This window comes from Mustela putorius, unplaced genomic scaffold (genome assembly GCF_011764305.1).
Source record: "Mustela putorius furo isolate JIRA1106 unplaced genomic scaffold, ASM1176430v1.1 tig00003937_pilon_pilon_pilon, whole genome shotgun sequence".
NCBI classification, from domain to species: domain Eukaryota; kingdom Metazoa; phylum Chordata; class Mammalia; order Carnivora; family Mustelidae; genus Mustela; species Mustela putorius.
In genome coordinates, this window is record NW_025422082.1 from 6,103,218 (window position 1) to 6,128,776 (window position 25,559).

The 25,559-nt window shown below is 41.1% G+C and overlaps 1 long non-coding RNA gene and 1 pseudogene across 1 annotated transcript; one reads left to right on the forward strand and one right to left on the reverse strand.

Annotated features, from left to right (window-relative positions):
- Positions 1-243: 243 nt before the first annotated feature.
- Positions 244-24,995, forward strand: LOC101687277. Its single transcript, XR_200254.3, has 3 exons — positions 244-408; positions 8,699-8,903; positions 23,861-24,995. It is a non-coding gene; the product is annotated as an uncharacterized LOC101687277 (long non-coding RNA).
- LOC123389011 lies at positions 10,485-10,564 on the reverse strand (annotated as a pseudogene).
- Positions 24,996-25,559: the final 564 nt, after the last annotated feature.

The window sequence follows — 25,559 nt, forward strand, 5'->3', positions numbered from 1 at the left end:
ACACAGAAGACTTTGAATAACTGAAGCTCCTAGATCTGCTGGGTGGGACCATGGTGATAAAGTGCTGTCTTTGGGCAAGGTCCACTCTCCTTCTCTTTTTTTTTTTTTAAAGACTTTATTTATTTATTTGCCAGAGATACAGGGAGAGAGAGTGAGCTCAGGCAGACAAAGAGGCAGGCAGAGGCAGAGGGAGAAGCAGGCTCCCTGCCGAGCAAGGAGCCCGATGTGGGACTCGATCCCAGGACCCTGGGATCATGACCTGAGCCGAAGGCAGCTGCTTAACCAACTGAGCCACCCAGGCGTCCCTCTCCTTCTTTTTTTCCAGCGCTTCACCTAAGTACTGGGGAGACTGATGCAGGCAGGCAAGCGGTCCTGCTTAGCGGAAGGAGAATCTACTCAGGACCTAAGGTGAATTTGTTTTATCCTCTCCCTAGCCTCCACGTTTTCCATTAATAGGATGGACCTAGCATTTGGTCTGCTATTTATCTCCCAAGAAAGTGTAGAGAGAAAACCATGTTTTTTGGTAATGTTGCAGGATATAGGACATTATAAGCATGTATAAAGGCACCAAGAATTGTGTTCAAAATTACTTGCTTAGAACACAAAATGAATTTTCCTCCAGAATCTATTTTGCATTGTTGGATGCAGATAATTACTACAGTCCTCTAGTATTAATGTGCAGATAGAGTTATAGATGCTTTAGTTCGAATGGTATAGGTTTACTCTTCCCCATGTCTATTAAATTCTTATTTTATCAGCTAATAAAAATGTAGGGTAGAGGGACCATTGTCCCACAGTTAGGAACAGAGACTCTGGAGGGAAGACTTGAGGGTACAGGGGACACTGGCAAAGGCAGCCCTTCATAGGCTTGGGCTGTTATAAGTCAGCAAACTTAATATGTAGTGTGTTGTATATTATCTATAATATATGGATATTGTGATATATATATATATGATATAAGCGATAATATATATAGGTTATATGTGTGTGTATATGTGTGGGTTTCCTGTAACAAGATATAGGATGGAACCCCTGGGGTTTGCTGTGGGTGGCCAGCTTCCCATTTTAGACTGGGGGTTTAGAAATATTTCCTTTTTGCCTGAACTGCTGAGGTGTCTGTAGGGGAAAGACAAAAACAGATATTGCAAATTTGAGCCCTGCCAAAGAGTTAGTCCTGGGATCTTGGAAACTTTGGGAAAATGTACTTTTAAAAGATGGGATCTTGAAGAATTTTAGGACAAATATTTCTTGGTCACACTAAAACCAGCTTAGTGGGACCTTGGTGTTGCAAAATCAAAGATCTTTTCCTTCTTGGAAAGGATAGTTTTCAAATCAATTAGAGTCTCTAAAAAGCATAAGCTGTTCTGCAGAATAATGTAGACGATTGTCTTTGTGGGTAAGTTGTATCTCCACAGATTATTTTCTTTTTTAGGAAAAAATTTCTCCCCCCATACAGATTTTGATAGTCCTCTCACTAAAAATGACTGTTGGCTTCTGATAAAGGCATTCCTCAGCCGGAAGATCAGGAGCAAACCCCAGACAAGGCTGATAGAGGGACCCTGAGTTGAGACCAAACTGAGTACTTAAGACTCATGTGAAGGGCCCACGAGAATGTTATTCCAAACAAAATAATCCAGCCCTAAGTAGCTTGCGGATGGTGGAATCCTGGGCTCCACCAGATGGGAGAGATTTGGGGTGAGCTACCTTGAGGTCAGGGGACTGAGTTTTCTCTAAGAGTGAAAATCCCTATGGTCAATCACCCAGCAAGGGGAGAGATCCAGGGGTGGAGAAGGAAAATGGAGGTGATGTTGGGGTACAAAGAAGATGGGACATTGAAGACATGACTTTTCATGGAAAGGAGGGATACTAGAGGCCCTTCTAGCTCCAGTCATAGAGAGGACACAAAAGAAGATGGAACCTTGGGACAGGTTTCATGCTGGTGGACAAGAGGTAGGAGAGTGGGGGGGATCAAACACCTAATTAGATTCGGGGACAATGGAAGCACCCATTGAGTTTGCCCAGGCAAGGTGCTTTCTGTTGACAGAGTTCATCATAGGGATGTTCTGAGGGTTGCTTTGAATGTGCGAGTCCTGCAAATCTTTTGTTAAATTTATGTGTATTTTATATTATTTGTTATTATAAATGGTATTGTTTTAAACTTCATTTCCAGGGGCGCCTGGGTGGCTCAGTGGATTAAGCCTCTGCCTTCAGCTCAGGTCATGATCCCAGGGTCCTGGTATTGAGCCCCACATTGGGCTGTCTGCTCGGCAGGGAGCCTGCTTCTCCCTCTCTCTCTGCCTGCCTCTGCCTACTTGTGATCTCTGTCTGTCAAAAAAATAAATAAAATCTCTAAACTTCATTTTCCAATTGTTCCTTGCTACTACTACTACTACTACTACTACTACTACACACACACACACACACACACACACACCATATATATATATCATTATATATATAATTGATTTTTATATATTAATTTTTCATCCTGAAACCTTGCCAAATTCACTTATTAGTTCTAGTAGTTTTCTTGTATTTGTTCTAATCTTTCTGACTTTGGTTCTTTTAAAATACCTTTTATATCTCAGGGTACCTGAGTGGCACAGTTGGTTGAATTTCTGACTCTTGGTTTCCACTCAGGTCTGATCCCAGGGTTGTGAGGTTAATCTTGCATTGGGCTCTGCACTCAGCACAGAGTCTGCTTGTGTTTCTCTTTCCCTTTCCCACACTGTACTCTCGCTCTCTCTCTAAAATAAATAAAATAAATCTTGGGGGAAAAAAACTTCTATGTCTCTATTTAGCTTGTTCTATCTTTCCTCTATCATCTTGAATATATGGTATACAGTTATAAACCTTCTATTGTCTTTTTTTATTGTCCTTTTCTATTGACGCTACCATCTGTATCATTTCTGGGTCAGTTTCAATTGATTTTTTTTCTTTTCATTATGGATTGTGTATTTCTTCTTTATGTATGCCTGGCAACTTTTGTTGGATGCTAGACATTGTGAATTTTGTATTATTTGATATTATTTGGTAATGGATGTTTTTGCATTCTAACAAATAGCCTTGAGCTTTGTTCTGGGATGCTGATGTTTAAAAACAGTTTGATCTTTTTGTTGTTGTTGGTAAGTAGGTTCTATGCTGGGTTTGGAGCCAAATGCAGGGCTTGAACTCACAACCTTGAGATCAAGACCTAAACTGAAATCAAGAGTCAGACTCTTAACTGATTGAGCCACCCAGGTGCCCCAGTTTAATCCTTCTGGGTAAGCCTTTTTAGGTGAGATCAGAGCAGGGTTTATTTAAGATTAATCTGTCTTCAGTTGTGAGGCAAGGCTCTTTTTAGTACTCTGATGCTTCCACTCTGGGTATTTGGAACAGGTACTGATCCTGGCCCTGTGTGTGGTGTGAGCATTATGCTCTCTAATCTTCTAGAGTGGTTCTTTTCTTGGCCTTGGGTAGTTTATTATACACATGTGCTAAGTAATACTCGACTAAGTACTCAATGGGGACTGTCTATGGAGCCCCAGACTTGTCTCTCCATGCAGCACCCTCTCGCATCCCCTGTACTCTGGCCAGTGACCTCTAGCTGCTTCTGCTTCCCCAGACTCCTACTCTGTATCCTCAATTCAGGGAGATGGATGGACTCAGCCTGGATTTCCCCTCCCTATGATGCACACTGGAAACTTTCTCCAGACCATTTAGTTTGGGAAGTCAAGTGGGCTCACCTCATTTCTTTCCCCTCACTCCAGGACTACTGCTCTTTGTTTTCTGATGTCCTAGGTCTTGAGAACCATTGCTTCATATCTACTATCTGATGTTTTAATCGTTTTGGACATCAGGGTAAATCTAGTCCCTGCTGTTCTATTTTAGCCAGAAACAGGAGTGCTCGTCCACCATCTGAAAACCCAAGCCCATAGAACTCCATTGAATTTCTGCTGGTGAAAACTAGTCCTGTGGCTCTACTTGGCTAGAAGAGGGGTGGGGCAATCTAGTTTCTGGCTGAATGATTACTTCCCAGGAACAACTCTGCATTAGGAGGGGAGGCACAAATTTGGGTGACTAACTAACCATCTCTACCACAGTGTTCTTCCCCTTATCTTGGAGATGAGCAAGCTGAGGCCTGGTGGAGTGAAAGAAAGCTTTAACCGGGGAAATTAGGATGTGGTCAGAATGGAGTTGCACTTGTAGCTCCTACAGGCTTGTCTTCTAAACTGTGTTTCTGTGCTGGGGATTCAAAAAGTCATAAAATCAGCTGACCTCATCCACTATCAGAGCCAGGAGGGGCTTTGATTGTGAGAACAAACCTCTCAGTATTCAAAGTGGGATTGCATATGTGGTGAAAGAAATTTTTAAAGCAAAACAGAGTGTCTATGGAGCTTAGCTTTGTTTTCTTTGTTTGACTAAAACCTCAAGTAAGAGAGGAGAATGTAGTGGGAATAATTAGCCACAACGGGTGGTATAAATCCAAGGAGAAAAATAATTCATCAACTTTAAAGCAACTCATTTAAAACTGTGAGTGTAGTTTATTTGACCTGCATTTGGGAGCAAATATTAATGAAGAAGTAAAGGCAGCTTATGGCTTTCTCAGTTCTTTCATTTCCCACTAGATGTCTTTGATAGAAACTAATTATCAATGCTCTTGATTTAATTTGGAAAAAAATTGGATGAAGGTTTTCCTTTAGTCCCAAGTCAGTGTTCACAACCCAGGAGAACTAAAATTAACCCCTGATCCTTCCACAGTAACTGCTTTAGCCAGTGAAGTCCAAGGAGTCCACTTTAGAAGATAAGAAAAATTATGATTATTATTATGGTGATTATTATTTTTTAAATAAAAATTTCTTGTGGGAATGCAGGAAGACTAGAGGAAATTTTCCCAGTGCTTAAGTTGCTTTTATTAAACCACTAAACAGATACCACAAAACTTCCATTAATTGAAACCCAACTAAATTGAACTCATTTTTATCCCATATTCTACTTTGAAGAAAAAAGTCAAAGGCAAGAAAGCCAGATACCATCAGCAACTTATCTTTTTTTATTAAAAGATTTATTTATTTATCTAAGGGGGAGAGAGAGAGCAGGGGAGGGGCAAAGGGAGAGGGAAAAAGAGAATCTCAACCAGACTCCCTGCTGAGCATGATGCCTAACACAGGGCTCGAGCTCAGGACCCTGAGCCAGAATCAAGAGTCAGATGCTCAACTGACTATGCCACCCAGGCACCCCTGTCAGTACCTTATCTTAAAATCAACTTTCAAGACCATACTTAGGATCCATTACCCATATCTCAGCAACATACAGTTTCTATATTTTCTCTGCAGTATGTTCCTAATAATGATGTTCTGCAGGCTTATGTCTTCACTTCTCTCTTTTTGGTAGACTAGCATTGGGATTAAGAGTATGGGTTCTGGATTCAATACTAGTTCCATCATTATGAGTTTTGTGATGTCATCTGTAGAATAGGAAAAATATTAATACCTATGCATAGGGTTGTTTGGATATTGAATGGGTATAGGTTGTGTGCTAGAGTAGTGCCTTGCCAGCTACTCTATGGAGTAAGTGCTCAATATGTTTTGCTATCATTATTATTATTGTTACTACTAATAATATCTTTATTTATTTTTTTGAGGGAGAGAGAGGAGGTGGGAGGGAGGGGCAAAGGGAATAGGAGAGAGAGAGAGAAACCCACGCAGGTTTCACACCCAGTCTGGAGCCCCAGGCAGGATTCCATCTCATGATCCTGAGACCATGACCTGAGCTGAAATCAAGAGTCAGACGCTTAACCAACTAAACCCAGGTGTCCCTCTGATGGTATCTTTAGATGACACTTAGCCTTCTCTACAACCACGACTTCAACTTTCATTTGTATCTAATACTGATAGCACTCGAAATAAATATAAAATTGTATGTGTGTATCTAGAACTATGACTTTGTCCAGTGTTTTTACTGTTTGCTGGACTTTTATTTCCATTGACTTCACCTTTGAGAGACTCATAATATCATTTCTAAGTAGTCACCTGTATAGATAGGGTTCTAAATCTCCTTACATCCCACTGCAGGGGACACCTGGGTGGCTCAGTCAGTTAAGTGTCTGCCTTTAGCTCAGATCATGATCTCAGGGTCCTGGATTCAAATCCTGTATTGAACTCCTTGCTCAGCAGGAGCCTGCTTCTCCCTCTGCCTGCTGCTCTCCCTGCTTGTACATACTCTCTCTCTCTGTCTGACAAATAAAACCTTTAAAAAAAAATCCCACTGCAGGATGGTATAATGGCATCTACAGAGAACCCATTGTCATCAGTCTTGACTACTGCTGTCTGCCGGAGAAGCCAGAATCTAAACATCCAGCAGATTAGGCCTCCCTTGCAAGTGGCTTCCATTCAGGCCCTGGGCCACTCAAGGCCTGAGTGTCCCTCTCCCCACCAGTAAACCCATCATGCCTCCTCTCTCTGTGATCCTTGGTACCATCCAGGTAACTTCTTCTCATCTTTATAGCTCTCTGCTTTGATTCCCCACTCCCCTCCCCACTGCTCTCCTTTCCAAGACTTCCTTGGTCCCTTAGGAAGCAAATTCTCTGCATCCTCAACCTTTTCACTGAAGATTACCTCTATATCCATTCCTTAACTGAAACCAACCTCTTTCCTAAGGATACTGCTTCTCTTGGTAGCTATCTCAAATGGATAATTCTCATTTTCTGACTCCCCCCGTGCTTCCACAGGGGAAAGAAAAGCCCTGCTTTCTTCTAGCCTGCACCATAGGGCTACTCCTCTGGTTGTATCACTAGCTGTCTTCTGGACATATACCCCTCATTCAGTGAAGACACTGGTGGATGGGGCTCATCTTCCTAACTTCCACTCTAGGTCTGGCTCATCTCTGAGAGCTTTACTGTACTCCTCATCAGCTGTACTTTCCAAAAATATATCACGTATCCTATCGTGACCCATGCCTATCCCATACCAGAAACAATAAGTGTAGACATTCCACTGTTGACCAGACCTCTTAATTTCATGCCTGTCTCATATAATTACTCCTATTTTACATTTTCCTTGATCATATGGCCTTGTTATTATAGTCTTCCTTGAGTCTCTTGACGCCTAGGTCTTCCCCTATCCACCGTTCACTTTATATCCCACCCAGTTTGGGCCTCCTGCTTTACTGTTCCACATCTTCCTTGCCAATTAAATTCCCTTGCCCCCTTTTCTTTTTCCACTATGTACACTCTAAAAACCCTTGGATCATTCTAGTGTCTGACTTCAACTTGCCTAAACTGGGGACTGCTTCACTGCTGAAGAAAATAGCATTATCATGGAGGCTGGTACATTCTTCACTTGGGTTTTTCAGCCTTCTGATTCTCTGAATTAACTATTTCAAAACTTTTTCATTCTACTCAGTGCCCTACAGTACTCAGCATTTCAGGCTCTCACCTCCTACTGCTTTCTTGCCGACACCTGTCCAGCCACAATCAAATTTAGCCACTTGCTAAATCTTGAACATGACTCTGATGGTGGGTTTATGTGTCAACTTGACTAAGTTATCATTCCTAGTTACTGAAACATCAATATAGGTGTTGCTGTGAAGGCATTTTGTAGATTGTAGATTAAAGCTCATAATAAGCTTACTTTAAGTAAGGGAGATTATCTTAGGTACTGTGGGTGGACCTGATTCAATGAGTGAAAGGCCTTAAGAGCAGAACTGAAGCTTTCTTCAGTTCTTCAGTTCTTGCAACTTTAGCTCATTCCTATAAGTTCTAGCTCACCATCCTGATGGCCTGCCCTACAGATTTAGCACTTGCCTCGCCAATTTCCTGGCTGTCTGCTGGACTTTTCTTTCCATTGACCTTCACCCCTGACAGGCTCACAATCTCATTTCCAAGTAGTGACTTCAACATCTTGCTTCAACATCATGTAAGCCAATTCCTTGCAATAAATCTCTTACTATATATCTGATTCTACTTGTTTTATTTCTCTGCTTGAATCCTGGCATGGATTTTATGCCCTGAAAGTGGTTGCTGCTCTAACAAATACCTAAAAATGTGGAAGTGGCTTTGGAATTGGGCAGTGGGCAGATGCCAGAAAAATTTTGAAGGGCACGTTAGAAAAAGCCTAGATAGACTGTCTTCAGCAGACTGTCAGTAGAAATATAGATGTTAAAACTCTGCCTGTGAGGGCTCAGGAGGAAGTGAGAACTCCTTCCCTGTTGTGGAAAAGTCCATATTGTCTTGGAGAATACACAAATGACCATAACTAAATTGTTGGTAGAAATTTGGATATTAAAGGTGCTACCAGGATGGATTCCGAAGTAAATGAGGAACACATTTTTGGAAACAGGAGAAAAAAGAATCTTTGGCATAAAGCAGCCAAAACAACAGAGTTGTGTCCTACAGTTTTGTGGGAAGCAGAACTGTTAAACAATGAATGCAGGTATTTACCTGCAATTCCCAAGCAAGATGTTGAAGGCATAGCCTTCTGTGAAGCAAGAACTTTTAAGAAAAATGAAGAGGACTTGATTTGGGAAATTCTCAGGTTATCTAGACAGCAAAAGATGTTAAAACTAGGAGATTTACTATCAGGGAAGCTGTGCTTTGGAGAGAAAGCAAAGAGTGTGACTGGGCAAACTTTAGTTAGTGTCTAGGATCACGGTTTAAAGTATTCAGTCATACAGATGACTCTTTGAAGAGATTAGGTGTGTGACTCAACCTTCTCCACAGAAGCCAGGAACAGAGAAAAGATAACCGGGAGAAGCCTGTGGAAGGGTCTAATGGAGTCAAACGGATCCCCATGACATACACAGGACGCAGGAGGCCCGCAAGGTTTCTGAGAACGTCACACCAGCGGAAGCACCACCAGCTTGACCTAAGAAGACAAAATGAAAGAGGGCTGTAGAAGTCCCCAAATTCTATGGACAGGAAGCAGGTAAAACTGTTCAGCTGCAAACACATGCTACCCTTTATGAAATAAGAAGGATGTCTCAGAAAGCAGAACCTTGGGTCCAAAGCGTAGAGTCTCAGGCCACAGGATGTTATTTACAGGTCTTGAAAACTAATGGTGTTTGCCCTGCTGGATTGCAAGATGGTCTAGGACTAGTGATGCTTTTTTCCATCCTTTTCCTTCCTTTTTGAATGGGAATGTCTCTACCTGGCAGCCTATGATGGTCCCACCCTTGAATTTTAGGAACAGATAACTTGTTTTCTAGTTTTACAAATCCGTAGGTAGAGAGGAAATTTGCATCAGAATCGATCCTATTCAGAGTTCCATCTGTATTTGACTTAGATAATATTTGAGATTTTTGAGTTGATGACACCCAGATGAAATTGTGGACTTAGAATTGATGCTGTATAGGATTGAGACTTTTAGGTATGTTGCGATGGCGGTACATGTATTTTTTTTTTTTTAAGAGTGCATGCACACACCCATGTGCAGTGTGCAGTGGGGGAGGGACAGAGGGAGAGAATCTTAAGCATGTTCCATGCTAGACAGGGCTCCATCTCATGATCCTGAGATCATGACCTATGCCGAAATCAAGAGCCAGATGCCTAACTGACTGAGCCACCCAGGCACCCTGGATTACATGTATTTTACATATTGGTTGAATGTGGATCTCTGGGAGCCAGAGTATGGACTGTGGTAGGTTGAAGAATGGCCTCCAAATATATGCAGGTTCTAATTGCTCAACCTGTGAATATCACCTTACAGCGGCAAAGGGATTTTGTAGTTGTGACTGAGGATCTTGAGATAGGGAAATTATCCTGGATTGTCTTGGTGGGCACTAAATGTAATCACAGTTGTTTTTAGAAGAGGAGGGAGATTTGACTACAGAAAACAAAGTAGGAGATGTGAGGACGGAAGCAACAGGTTGGAGCGATGAGAGAAAGAAGAAACTTAGGCAGCCTGCAGAAACTAGAAGGTTCAGATTTCCCCTGAAGCCTCCAGAAAGAACTAGCCCTGCTGACACCTTGACTTTTAACCCTATGAAACTGATCTTAGATGTCTGCTTCCAGAATTTAAAAGAATAAATTTTGTAGGTTTTTTTTTTTTCCAAAGATTTATTTATTTATTTTAGAGAGCGAGCATGAGCGGGGCCAGAGGGGGAAGGTGACAGAGACAGAGGGAATCTCAAGCAGACTCCCTACTAAGCATGGAGCCCCATGTGGGGCTCAGTCTTACAATCCATGAGATCATGACCTGAACCAAAACCAAGAGTAGGACACTTATCTGACTGAGCCACCTAGGTGACCCAATTTTGTGTTGTTTTAAACCATAAAGTTCATGGTAATTTGTTACAGCAGCAATGGGAAACACAGTGTCCAACCTTAGAACTTCTGCACTCTTCGTTCCTCTTCAAAGACTCTTCCTCCAGATTTTCATCAAATTCCTTCATCATATTCAAATATTTCCTCATACTTCCTACTCTTAGTGAAGCCCACCTTCACCTGTCTGTTGGACATTGCAAGCTGCTCTCTGCCTCCCTGTTAGGCATTCTCCACATCTTCCCTCTACTTTCTCACAGTATTTATTAGCAATAATCGTGCCTCGGATAAACCTCATTGGCTACGATACTGCCACTGCGCAAAGCTCTCTCACAGTATTTATAACTTAACACACTAGATAATTCATTTATTATGTTTATTGTTTATTACCTATTTTCATATGCCGGAATTTAAACTCCACAATGACAGGAGTCTTCCCTTTTTTCATTAATGTATTCCAAGTACCCAAGACAGTGACTGGGCATAGTAGGTACCCCATAAATATTTGTGAAGTGAATAAGTAAAACCTCCTATCCAATCGCTTCATAGTTTCTCCTCAGTAGATCTCACTTCCAATTTCATGGGAGAAAATAGAAAGCTTCCGAGGAAGCACCATTCTTTGATCATGACTATTCATGGTCCTCTCTCCTCTCTACCTTTTACAACAGAATAGGATATTCCCCTCTCGTTCAGGGTAAATCCCTCCACCAGTGTCCTGGTTCCTACCTACTCCCACCTACTTAGGAAGATGCAATATAAGTTATCCCCTTTCCTACATTATCATTCTTTACCTCTCCTTTTTCTTGGCTTTTCCCTATCAATATTTAAACATGTTCATGTCTGTCCCAATCTAGAAACATCAGTCGTCTCTTGACCTTTGTCCCCTTCCTCTATCTGTGGCTCCTTCACTGCCAGACATTTAGAGTTGTCATTATTGTAAGCTCTACTATCGTCATACTACCCATTTATTCCTCATCCCTCCATCTGGCTTTCACCCACCATCCTTCAACGAATCTGCTTCTGCGAAAGTAGAGGATGACCTCTTTCTAAATTCAAGAGACCCCCCCTTTAGTCCTTATCTTAGATGAGCCCTTGGCAGCATTAGGCAATGACTGCCACGCCCTCTTGAAATAATCTTATCCTTTGCTGTTTTCAAGAGCTACTCTTCAGATTCGCTCTGCTTCTCTGTACTTTCGCAGTTGTTTTTTTTTCCCCCCTCCTTTTTAATAGACTTTTTTTTAGAGCAGTTTTAGATTCACAACAAAATTAAGCAGAAGGGACAGAGAGTTCCTCTTTACCCCCTACCCCCACACATGGCTAGCTCTTCCCCCATTATCCATGTCCCTCACCAGCATGGCATATTTGTTACAATCCATGACCCTACATTGACACATTATCATCCAAAGTCCAGATGATTTATATTTGAGTTCACTCCTGATATTGTGCCTTCTATGGGTTTGGACAAATGTGTAATGGCATGTATCCACCATTGTAGTATCACAGAGAATAGTTTCATTGTCCTAAACATCTGCGGTCTGCCTAGTCATTTCCTCCTCCCCCAACTCCTGGCAACTGTGGATCTTTTTCTGGCTCTTTATTTTGTGTTGTGCAGTTAGAATCACACAGTGTGTATGTAGCCTTTTCAAATTGGCCTCTTCTTAATATTGTTTCTTCCATGTTTTTCCATGGCTTGATAGCTCTTTTCTTCTTCTTCTTCTAATAATAATAATAATAATTAGGAGTAGTAGTATTTTAGCATTGAATACTATTTCATAGACTGGATGTACCACAGTTTTCGTGTCCATCTACCTACTGAAGAACATCTTGGTTGCTTCCAAGTGTTGATAATCACAAATAAAGCTGCTATACTTATCTTCGTACAAGTTCTTTTGTGGACATAAATTTTCAACTGCTTTGGATATATACCAAAGAGCACAATTGCTGCTGGCTCACAGTAAGACTATGCTGATAAGAGTATGTTTAGTTTTATAAGGAACCTCCAAACTGTCTTCCGAAGTAGCTATTCCATTTTGTGCTTCTGCTAGCAGTGAATGAGAGCTCTGTTGCCATTACATTCTCACCAACATTTGATACTTCAGTTACCTTTTTAGAGTCTTCTTCTTTCCTGCTCCTAAAAGTTGTTGTCTCCCAGAGATTTGTTCTAGACTAGCTTTTCTTTTCATATCATACATTCTTTGAAACACACGGGCTTCAATGACCATCTCTAATCCAATTATTCCCAAATGCATTATTTTATCAGATGTGTGCCAGCTGCTGTTATAGGGGCTGTTGCTAGAACAGTGAAGAAGATGGACACATTGCATGGATTTTCTACCTGGGGTGGAAAATCCTTCTGTGGAAGACAGAACTTAAATGTCTTCTGTGGAAGACAGAACTTAAGAAAAAATTTAAAAGCAGAGTGCTTGGGTGGCTCAGTTAGTTAAGCATTTGCCTTTAGCTCAGGTCGTGATCTTGGGGTCCTGGGATTGAGTCCTATGTCTGGCTTCCTGCTCTACGAGGAGTCTGCTTCTCCCTCTCCTCCCTGCTCACGCTCTCTCACTATCTCTGTCTCTTTCTTTCAAATAAATGAATAAAATCTTAAAAAAAAATTAAATGGTAGGATGATTTAGAATAATAGAATTACTTTTTTTTTTTTTTTAATTTGAAAGGCAGAGAGACAGGCAGAGGGAGAGGAAGGGAAGCAGGCTCCCTGCTGAGCAGACAGCCCAATGCAGGACTCGATCCCAGGACCTTGGGATCATGACCTGAGCCAAAGGCAGAGGCTTAACCCACTGAGCCATCTAGGTGCCCTAGAATTACTTTTAAAACTAAATCAGGGTAACAGTAGACAAGGTAACTAGGAAAGTGTAGGGTGGGAAGGCTACTTTGAATAGAATGTCAGAGAAGACCTCTTTGAGGAGCGGGCCTTTGAGTGGAAGAGGCCCGTGACCCCGTGGGCCAGGTAAGCACAGACTTGGGCACAGAATTTAGGGGGGGCACCAAAATCTCAATAATCAAAATAAATACTATTTTAAGGAAATATTTTTTAAAAGCAAAATTAATGTGTAAAAAAACATAAGGAATAAGATATCAAAACTTTCAATAAAAGAGGATCAGTAAGGTGAAGCTAATCAAAAATTGTTTAAGATTATCACTTGGTCAGGAAATGTTATCAAATATGGCAATTCTCTCAATTGAAAATGAGATCATCTAGGAAGAAATTTTGAACATATTCTTGGTGAGTTTGCTTCTGTTGATGCCAATAAATTCTGGTTTGGGTATAAATAAAATGTTTAAACTTAAAATAATGTGAGTTTGAATAAACTTTTAAAGTTTTTGATATTTTTTCAACTACTTTAATGCTCTGGAAAAATATTAATCAGTCAAAAAATACATGAAAACATCGAGAGGGGAGCATATTTCCCCTCTGGTCTCAGACTTCTGTATGGCTCTGGACAGCCCTGGAGCTGAGGCCTGTATGACATGGGGAAGTATGGGGAAAAAATGTGGGATCCGATCACGTGTAGACCAGAGAAAGACGTGTGGATGTTTTTCCCAGTTGCCTTAGGGGGTCGTAGAAAGGTTTTGTTATAATTTTTTTATTGTATTGTAGTTGACATTTAATAGTATTATGTTAGTTTCAGGTACACAACAGAATGCAATATTTATAAATATTGTGAAATGATCATCACCACAGTAAGTCTAGTTCACATCCATCACTACACAGCATCACAATTTCTTTTTCTTGTGATGGGAACTTTTAAGATATACTTTCTTAGTAACTTTTAAATATGCAACAGAGTGTTGTTAACCACAGTCATTATGCTGTACATTTGCATCTCATGACTTCTCTATCTTATGACTAGATGTTTGTACCCTTTGACACCCTTCATCCATTTCGCCCTCTCCTCCTCCCCATGCCCTGGGGAGCCTGCAAGCCACCAATCTCTTCTCTGTATCTATGAATTCAATTTGTTTGTTTAGATTCTATATATGAGTGAGATCATACAGTATTTTGTCTTTTTCTGTCTGACTTATCTCACTCAGCATAATAGCATCAAGTTCCATCCATGTTGTTAGAAATGGTAGGACTTTCTTCTTTTTTGTAGCTGAGTGATATTCCATTTTTACCTATATACCACATTTTCTTTATCTATACATCCCATGGAGGACACTTAGGTTACTTTCCTGTCTTGGCCATTGTGAATAATGCTGCAATGAACATGGCGGTGCAGATCTTTCTGACTCAGTGTTGTTGTTTTCTTTAGATGAATATGCAGAAGTAGAATTTTGGTATTTCTATTTTTAATTTTTTGAGAAACCTCCACACTATTTTCTATAATGGTTGCACCAATTTACATTTGGCTCACAACTTGGTGGCAATTATGGTAATAGCATTTACCTGACCACAAATGAGCTCCATGAGGACAGAGAATGTATCTTACTCGGTATATATCCCAAGCACACTGGCTGAGTCTCTCTATATTTTTCATTTCAAATTCTGATGGGAGAGAAAGGTTGCTTATTACCTTGTAGGTAGATTGTTTTATGCCCGACCTCACTGGTCGAGATCAATCTATAGATTGGCCGACCTTGGATCAGGTGCCCATTTCTGGTACAATTAAGGCTATCCCTTGCTCAAGAAACGCATGCCATCACTTGAGGACTATGGGTGCTTAAGTCTCCTTATAAATGGCCAGTGATCTTGTTAAGCATTCTGACTGACATGTCTGGTATCTATAATAGCTTTGGAAGAGGGAACTAAACTCAGTTAGCTCACCTTCTCTTTATTTCATAACATTTGTTCTTACCAAAAGAGAGTATGTATTTGGATCAGGTTGTTACCATTCAGTTGAGAGTACTTTCACTGAGCAGAGTTTACCCGCCAGTCCTCAGAGGTGGCTGGCCTTCCTCAAGCCGAGCGGATGGGTGGCCTGTTGTTTGTATTGATAATCTGGTTCCTTGTGGCCCATGTGTGTTTCCTTAACTGGAAGCACACATAAAAGAGTGAGACAACACAAGGAGAGGAAGAAACCTTCTTGGAGCTTACTAAGCTTTCTGGAACTGTCTGGTCTGCTTATTTATCAGGCATCATGGGAAAATGAGGGTTCTGCATCAGTGAGTCTTCCAGACAACTGTATATTCCATTTTAAATGACAACCTAGACAGAAATTCAAGGCATCTTATGAGAATATTTCTAAAAAGCATTTGATACTTTTTTCTTTCATCAACTAAGAACTTTGAGTGTTATTTAACCTTCTCAATGATGCTTTGATGACTTGATTATGTACATCAGTCATTGTGTCAAGCCCTCAGGGCCCGTTGAGTTGTGAAGAGCTGTTTGCTCCAGCACTAAATGGTCTCAGCCTGCTGATTTTTATTAGTTTTGTATATGCTTTTAAGCATTATCCAATATCTTTTCTAGACTCTGATCTTAGCCTAACGTCTTTTCCCTGCTCTGTCCTACTCTCTTCAGATGTGCTGTTCTGAATTTATTGTTGGCTGAGAATCCAGAAAACCAAGACTGGGATGGGTGACTGTCGAGTGTTGGATAGAGGAATTCTCTTACCCATAAGGATTATGACTTTTCTGCTGGGGTGCATGTCTTCCTTCCTTCCTCACTTACTTTCACATCATGTCTCAGATTCCTGTGGCCTGTGTGTTAACTATGTGCTGTTCTTAGAAGTTCTAACTGAAAATCATAGAGTCAAAATCTAGGTTTGAAAAAAAATCTTTTTTTTCCCCCATTTTTAAAATTGTGGTAAAATACACCTAACATAAAATTCACTATCTTAACCATTTGTAAGTGTATAATTCAGTGGTAGGAACCACATTCACATTGTTGTGCCATTGTGGCCACCATCTATCTGTATAACTCCTTTCACTTTCTAAATCTCAAACTCTGTCCCCTTAAATGTTGACTCCCACGGGCTCCTTCCCCCAAGAGCTTGGCAACTGCCATTCTACTTTCTGGGTTTTTTTTTTCTTCTTTCCCTCTCTCCTATCCTCCCTCCGTCTTTCCTTCTTCTTTCTCTCTTTCTTCCTTTTTCTGTGTCCTTAGATTTGAAAAGATCTTTTAATGTAATCTGGTTGCACCTTCCATCCACATATTTTAGGTTCTCTCTAGGACATGCTCTGACCTTTGTCTATTATTCAATAATCTTTATCATGGCTTGTTTCCTCATATGTTAAAGAAAGTAAGGTAAAAGGTTGACATTGTAAGCTTTCAGGAAATGGTGATGGTAACAGAAATAATGAAAATAATCATACCTTCCTTGCCCAGAGACAATAGTCTGAAAGCTGTGTAAAATGCAAAAGATGTGTGGTTTTGGACAGAGATTTCTATGATGTAGACAGAGGGCTTATTTGAGAAGGCTGACGCAGAGGCATGGGAGAAAGATGGGAGTCACTTTGAGGCTCTTTAGTGGAGAGACAGGCCCAGCGATGGAAAGAAGCCCAGGAGCAGAATGGCCATGGGCTGATGCAGGAAGATGAATGGGCCTAGTCAGCTTCTTCTGTGTAATGACCCCCTCCTTTCTCTGTTCCCCTTCTCATGCTGGGATAAAAAGGAGCCAATCAGGTGGTTGTGTGGGTTTCAGTGGCTGAGTAAGCAAGGCCCCCAACGCCAAGCTTGGCCGCAGTGTCCTGGAGAACTTCCTATCTGTGAAGAAGAAGGCTTGGGAGGAAAACTGACCTGTTGTCCAGATTCTGATAAGAGAACAGAATTAAAGTCATATTTCAAAGGACCCAAGGGAGCTCGGGTGGGGGCAAAGATTGTTACGAATGATGAGCAGAATTTTGTACACCCAGCAGATATTTACCAGCTGTATCTTTAAAGAAGGATTAATCTTGGTCTTCCCCAATGTTCCTCTGCCTGGCCTTACACACTTAAAGAGAGAGACCGTATACCTTCTCTAGAATGTATTCTTGGAATAGTAGACCAGGAGAATTAAGACAAAATAGCCCAAGTTAAATCACACATGTAGTTATAAAATCATAGACCTCAGGTGTAAAGGGCTTTGAAGGTTTTCTAATTAACTAGATGCTAACCCCTGCATTTCAAATTTAACAGTAAAGATGATAGACTGTCTCTTTTTGAGCATTTCTAGCAGCAGGGAATTCAGAACATTTTTAGGTAGCCTGGGCTGGCCTAGGACAGTGTCAGAGATTGTTGTAAGAAATCTGATTTTCGGGACTTTTCATCTCTTGATGCTTGCTTTGTCTGGGAGGATAACTCCAGTCCTTTATATGCCAGACCTAAAATCTGTGGGCAGCTCTTATGGTCTTTTCAGGGCTGAACACCCCAAGTTTTCAATGTTTGTTTTATTCACTTGGTGTCAAGCCTCTTAACCCCGTCAAATACCATTCTTCTCCAAGGAGGTTTTGATTGGATAGTGTTTCTCCAGTTAGTACCCAGCGTGGTCTGACTCAGCAGAGAAGAGCAAGAGGTTCTCTTCCTTTATGACAGATTGGTAACTTCTGAGAGCACATCTTAGGATCTCATCAGTTTTGGAGTTCATAATCAGTTGAATACAAGTTGCTGGTGCCTCTGGGCTTGTCTTACTGATTTTTAGAATGCAACCAGCTCTAATCGCCCATTGTATGTTACAGGGGTCATAGTCCCAAAGTGTTAAAGAGCCAAGAAGGGCTGGCTTCTAGATGACATCAGAGAGCAAACAGAACTGGACAGAGGATAGTGTAACTCCACACAGAGAGCCCAGGCTCTGTGTGTGTCACTGAGGACTGAAGCCTCTTCAATTTCATCCCAAGGCAAATTATAAGATTGGTGAGTTTCTTACCAGGAAGGGGAGTAAAGTACTAGGAGCTCTAAGTAGATGTTGACTCTTGGAAACTTTTTATTGGTGAGTAGGGCATGAAGACAAGGGACAGAGGAGGCATTCTGAAGGTCAGTTCTTAACAAGAGCCAGGGGATGACTTTAAAGTGTCGTGATGTTATTCTGACAGCAAAACAAAGCAGTCAAGAGACTGGAAAGCAAATTAGTTTGGGTGGTCTGATTATGGAAAATGGTGGAAGCTGGAAATAAGGATGGTAACAGCAATAATTAAAATAGTCGCTCAGTTAAAGACAGGCCAAGTTTCCCTGTCTTTATCCTACCTGGTCTTTCAAGGAGCTGAAGGGGGCTGTTTGTCAACATGGTTTAGGGCAGATTTTCACACTGAAAAGTTATTAAAGTTGGCCTATTTTCTCAGACTGAGAAAATTTGGGGCCTGAAATCTGTTATCTCTCCCTCCTAGTTTCCTGTCATCTGCTGATTTAATAAGCATATCACCACTGTCCTCATCTAAGTCATGCAAATGTTTAACAGAGCATGCACGCCAAGGACAAATAGTTCTGTGGCATGATCTAGAAGCCTCCCTTTGGGTTGACAGCCATCTATTAATCACAAATTTTTGAGAATAGCCATCCAAGTGCTTACTAATCTATCCAATGGTACCAGCAATTTAGCTCACATTTCTAAATCTTGTCCAAAGGAGCTAATGAGAGACCCCGTCAAATACCTTACAGTTTAGTACGTGTTTTTGCAATTCTCTGTGCCAAAAGCAGAATGGAAGGTAAACTGGCATGATTTATTCTCAGTGACCCCATTCTGACTTTTGGTGATCACTGCTTTCCTTTCGAAGTGTGTCCACATACCACCTCCCTTAAAACGCACTTTGAAATTATTCTAGAGACTGCCATCAAGCCTTTTGGTCTTCAGCTTATGAAGCATTTTCCCTACATTTTCTGGAAAACTGGGGATATGTTGAGTCCTCTCCAGTCAACTGACACTCCTTTCATTCTCCATGGGTGTTCAGAAGATATCTGTAGCGTTTCAGCTTTAATTGTTTCTACACGATGCTGGTGGCATAATTTGTGTAGACTTAAACTCACGGAGGGCAATGAGGTGTGTTATAATAACCAACTTCGGTTTATCTCTTACAATGTTCGCATTCTCTTTTATCACATGAAGATTGATCTCCCTGGGATGAAATAGGAAGAAAAATATGAACAGAAGCCAAGTAGTTTTATTTCTATCGTGATCAATTAACAAGAACTTCTGCCCCAAACATGAAGACCTCCTTATTCTTCTTGCCTCTGACATACCCTTTAAAAGCTGTTTTTATCATTTTATCATTTTTATCATTTACCATGGACATTTATCAGCACTAAAACCCAGAAAAGTGCTTATACCGTTTTTAAGGGTGTCTGACTTCATGTTTTTGAAAAAATTGTGAAAATGTCTTCCACCCAATCACTGTGAGACCCAGCTGCCGTCAGCTGATTTGGGCGGTCCAAAAGATCCTGCCCCCTATGTAGAAGAAATACAGTTTTACTACAACTACTGCCATCATTTGCTCAAGCTGATGTATGTGGGTGGTTCTTTATCATAACCAAAGCAGCCTAACCAGAACCAGTAGCAACCATTCATCCATCCAGTGAAGTTTCAGAGAGCTGTGCGCCAGGGCCCCCTGAAACTCTCTAAGACTAAAATCCCTCCCTTCTTGTTTTGGCATTTTTCCTCTTAAAAATCCCACAATTCAGCATTTGACTGTCCTTAACATTTCCATTATCAGATAATGGACATCACCTGATGTCCATTTTACGTATTTGCTCTATCCAGTCTAGGAGTCCTGTGTCCTTTCATATGAGCTTCTAATATTCTATATCTGTGCTGTCCCAACTGGTAGCCTCTAGCTTCGTGTAGTATCAGACAGTTCTGATATAGAACATTTCCGTGATCCTAGAGTCCTGTTAGACTGCACTGCTGTAGCTGTTCTTTGAGCCCTTTGGAATTTTCAAGCCAGAAAGGCGGGTACATTAGACACACACAGAACTGGCACTTGCCAGAGTCCTTACAGGCCATCAGAATTGCATTTATGGGAAGGCTTTATTGCGGTGGGCTCCTGAGACTGTCACTTTTAAGGTAGTCCATGTGCTTGGTTTGGACATTCCTTTAGTGGTAAGTGATTATAATGAGCATCAGCTCCTTGGGTTCCCCCAAGGAACCACGGTTTGCATATCAGTGTGAGCAAATATTCCCCAGATCCCATTGGTGGTCATTGTCATTTACCATGCCTAACAAAATGTTGGCACCTGCAGACACTCAGAAAGTTTGCCTGAAGGAACAAATGAATTAAGAGAGGTTTCTTTAGTCCCTGAAAAGCCCAAGAAAAGCACCTTGGGATTAGGAAGGAAGAAAGGAAGGAAGGAAGATCCCACCATCTTTGAATTTCTCTCCTCTATCTTTGTCTCTCTCCGTCTGTGCCATGGGAGCCGCAGAAGCGGACTGGAATGAGGTTACAGAGGAAATACAGAGAAGGAAGGAAGAAGATGAGAAGGAGAAGAAAAGGAGTATCACAGCAGAGGGAGAGAGTCACAGCATTTTAAACCTTGAAAGGACTGCAGAGTCCAGTTGGCCTGAGTCCTCACATCACCCATGAAATACGAGCATTTCATTTGGCGTTTAATACAAATCTGCTGAAAAAAATGAAGCAGTGAGGTCGAAAGACATAGGTTAAGTGACTTGTCTAGAGTTACAAAGCTAGTGAGTGTGAGAGCAAGGGCTAGAAGCCAGCCCACCTATCCAGTGATTTCCCACCATCACAGGGTGGCTAAGGGAGGGGTGAGAAGAGAGAGGGCGCGGGCAAGGGGGGGGGGATGGGTGAGATGAGGGGCGACCTGAGGGGAAGGAGAAAAGGTAAATGTGTCTGTCAGCTGTCAGGCTCTCTTGTGACTTTATTCGAAGCAGAAAAAGGTTCCATGGTTGCTTCATCTACTCGATCTGACCTTCACGGTTTCTCCATCCCGACAGAGACTTCTAGTTGGCAGGAGACTCTCCTGGACTTCACTATGCCACAGTGGACTGCATGACCCCAGGCAAGGCATTGCTTGACTAACTTACATGACCAGGTTGTATTTATTTAGTAACCACTGGTCCCTCATAAGTTTGGTGCAGATCCAAACTGATTTCTGAAGCAGCTCAGTGTTCCTAGTTTCACCTGCACTAGAATATAAAAACACACTGACGCAGAATTTGGCCAGGATTTTGAGCAGAGCTCTCAAGCGAATTTGTCCCATTCCCTCCCCAACTGATCCTTCCGACAATCAAGCCCTGGAGCAGGTTTTTGAAAATGGTTCACATTTGCTTTACTCCTCGTCTTGAGAAGACTCTCTGGGTCAAGAACTTGGGCGTTGGAGGAAGGAGCTGGAGGTCATACAGAGCTGGTTTCAAATGTAAACTGTCATGGGGTTGTGTTACCCTGCGGAGGCAACTTACTTTCTCCGACGCAATTTTGATAGGAAGAGGAACATGGGAGGGTGGCGGAGACTGTCATTAGCATGTGGGGCCACAGCACCTGGGAAGCATCACGTGACCAACATATGTTAATTACAAGGGTGGCTCAGAGTGTGGAGCCCTGGGTTTGAATCCAAACACCCTGCCGTTGCAGCAGTGTGACCTGGGGACAAGCTGGTTGATTTCTTTCCAGCTCGGCTTTCTTATCTGTGTCACAGGATTACGAATTGAGATAATGCATGTAGCACGCTTAGCACAGAACCTGGCACATGACATAAACGTCCGCTCTCACTAGGATCTCCTAACGCCCTGTGATTTCTTTATCTACACTGCATTGTCCTCAGGGGCACCAAGCAAGCCGGTTTAAAAATCCTTGGCCAAAAACATCTGCCAAGTGGCAGCATTCACACCACACTTGGCGATAAATGTCCGTACTCCAACCCAGCTTCAGCTGGGCTAAGCGAGGCCAGCATCAGGTTTTATGGGTCTGACGAAGATGTTTGAAATATAGTAGGAGACTGTCAAAGAATACTTAGACCCACTTCGAAAAGGGGCCGTTCTTAATTTTCATCTTTCCTGCAAGTCAGAAAGATATATACTCTCCAAATAAAGGCAGTTTCCTCGTCCTGAAGTTATGGCAGCTTTGGTCATACAATAAACAGCACCCTGTCATAAGGACTGCATAAAACATGGTCTGACAGTTCTTTAAAAGTAAAAAGAAACACGACTGCAGCCGATGACCTTTCCTCCAAGGGCACAGCTGTTTTGTGTGGTTGGAGGGACCCATGGTTTCATACTTAGGGGCTACGATATATGACTGGCTTTTCACAAAGTGTTTCCATGAGAAATTACAGTACGTTCTAAAGGGGAGTTCCAATTGTGCTGCCTTCGTGTTAGGCAGGAGCACTTCCCCTCCCCCGCCTTGATGTTTTCCAAATGACATCGCGCTGAATACTCATGATTAGAGAAACTTCTTTAGTAGGTGAAGTGTAAGGGGTCTTGAGAATACCGGGCATCTTCGATTTCCTGGGGGATTTTAATGATGGGCCTTTTTTAGGGTTATCGCCTTGGAGGACTTTTGCATTTATGAGGAATTACCCCCAGACCCAGTGCTTCTGTGGGTGAGGACTGGAAATCTCTGGGAAAAATGTAAAATAATAGCTTTGTTAGAGATGGTGGGTGATTTCCATTTTCTTGAAAAATGTTTCTTCCTCCTGTAAAATGTTATTTGTGCAATGCATTGAAATGAAATGAAAAAGCGATATCTAAAATTTCTAATTGTGCATGCGTTGTGTGGGTGAGAATGGACCTTTTTCTTCTTTTGTTTTCCAAGTTTTCACATGTTTTATTTACTTCATAATGAAATTAACGAGAAGGGTTGCATCTCCATTTCATTTTTTGATCTCCCCGTACGTATCGGTGGTTACTGAAACATTCCTGTTAAAGCACTGGATTCCCCCCCATCAACCTCCCATCCCCTCCAATCTCTATCCTCTAAATTAGAACACTAAGTCCCTTGAGATGGGAGTTTGGCAATCTTTCTCCCACAATGGGAGAATGGGGTGGAGAATGGGGCGGAGTATATGCCAATTACTGATGGCTGTTGTTCCAATATAAAAACGAGCTCTCCTTGCCTGGATCCCAAACCCTGCTACTGACCTGCCAACAGCAGGGCATTGAGTGCAAGTCCCAGTATGGTGGGAGTTTTGTTCTGATTTATCTGTGCTCTCTCACCTCGTCCCCTGAGTCACCAAAGCTGGGCATATGCAAAATGACTGGCTTGGTTTAGAAATACAAGCGGAGACCCTGGAACAGTTGACTTATTGGTAATTAGACCACACTGGTATTGAACCCATGACCTCAGTCTCATTAGAGCTGCGTTTGGGCCAACCGGAGTTGACCAGAAACAGATTCGAAACAGTGAGTGATAGAGGTCTTTGGTGCAAGGTCAAAGACCTACTTACACTACCCAATATCATAAGTGGGTTCTTAACTCTGCCATCTTAAAGGAGCAGCCACAGATGGAAATGGCCAGATGGATAGGTCACTGCGCTCTGCTTCATAGATGTGGCTTGTAGAACCCTGCTAATCTGGCCAACTCCCTTCAACTGCATGCATCTCCTTATAACTCAAGGGTTAACAAAGAGAGAGACAAGTGTTTTAGCAGGACTCCCGGCTCCCTCCTTTCAGTTGCTAATGGCTGATAGTAACAAAAACAAGGGGATGAAAGCCCATTTCTTTAGGAATGATTCCCTTTGAAATGACACTCCTCTATTTAAAAATATCCATGGTTAATCATTATTTTCACTCTTTTGCTTTTTTTAAGGAGCACTAAAAACTGGCGACTTGTCTTCATTTTGTACAGAAAAGGAATTCGTTTCCCCGTGGTGGAGCAGGGTAAATGGAAAAGGCAGGACAGAAGAATGATGAGAGACACTCTGTGTGAAGTCAATGAAATGGAATAGAAAGAGACTCCAAATAGAACAGAATTTTTTGTGATAACGCTGGCCTTTCACATCAGTGGGAGGAGAATGGATTACCTGAGAATGACTAGCCATTACATAAAGGTAAATTTCTGCTCGAGGCCACATCCAAAATAAAGATTTAAATGTGAAAAAAAAAAAAAAACCCACAAAACTTTACAGTTCTAAGAAATAATGAAATAAATATTTTATAATCTTGGAAGGTCTTTCTAAGGGTTCCAGAAAGTACAAAAATCATAAAGAAAAATACAGAAGATAATTTGACGTCATAAACATTTATCATGAAAACTTATGTATACCAAATACTAAATAATATTAAAAAGCAAACGGGGAGACAATATTTTTGGTGCCTATGAAAGAGTTAATCACAAGATATTTATCAGTGGAAGATATAATAATAAAACATTTAGAAATCAACAAGAAAAAGAGGAACAAGTTAATTCAAAGCAGACAAAAGAAATGAACATCACTTTATATAAGAAGAAATGTGAGTAAATGGTCAGTGAACCCATGGAAAATATATTTAACTTCCTTGGCAAAAGTCAAGAATTGCACATTTTAAACAACTGAAAGTTAATTTTTCTTCCAAAAAATTGGCAAAGATAAAAATAAAAATGCTGGCAGTGTTACAGGGAAATTAGTGCTTGTTTTTATACCACTTGTGGCCATGTAAATTGCTATAACTTTTCTCAAGGGATATTTGGCAATATACAGAAGAAAAGCCTTACGATTTCACTGTGCTGTGACCCAGAAATTCTACTAGTGAGAATCAGTCTGAAAGGAAAAATCATGGATATGTGCAAAGATTTTGCTTTTAGAATGTTGATCAAAGCCTCTTTATAATAACTAAAAATTGGACACAGCTAAAGTCCCTAACAATAGAGAATCAGTTAAATGTACCATAATGTATGGTGCACAATGGAACTTCATGTAACCTTATTATGTTGTAGAAAAAAAATATATTGCATGTCACTATTATCTTGCTCTGAAATATTCAGTATTATCTTGTTCAAAGAACAGGTAGCTTTAAAATTTCAGTAGTAGAAAGTTATATGTTACATATGCATAGGAAAAGATAGTAGATTAATACATATCATAAATATTAAATTATTAAAATACTTTTCTCTGGGCATAGGAATAATAGATAATTTAAAAATGTCTCCTTTTATCAGTTTTTTTTTGTTTGTTTGTTTTAGAGTGAACATGTGTTACTTGGAGAATAAAAGATAAAGCAATATATTGCTGGCACAATTTCATCCCAGAAATTAAATGGGATAATGTATAAGAAAGTTCCTAACATAGGATTAGAAAGATAAGGGGACCTTGGGACTTAAGATTTGAATTTCAATCTAAAGAGTTATCACGTAGTCCAAGAATTTACAGTATTCTGTTAAAGACTGACTTCCCTAGTTCGTGGGTTGAATTACTCTGTTTCTTTTGCTTTCTATTTTAATGGTTCAAACATATCTCCATAAGCTATCAGGGAAGGAATAGACACCCCCCCCCAAAAAAAAAAATTCCAGCCCATCTTTTTTATTTTAT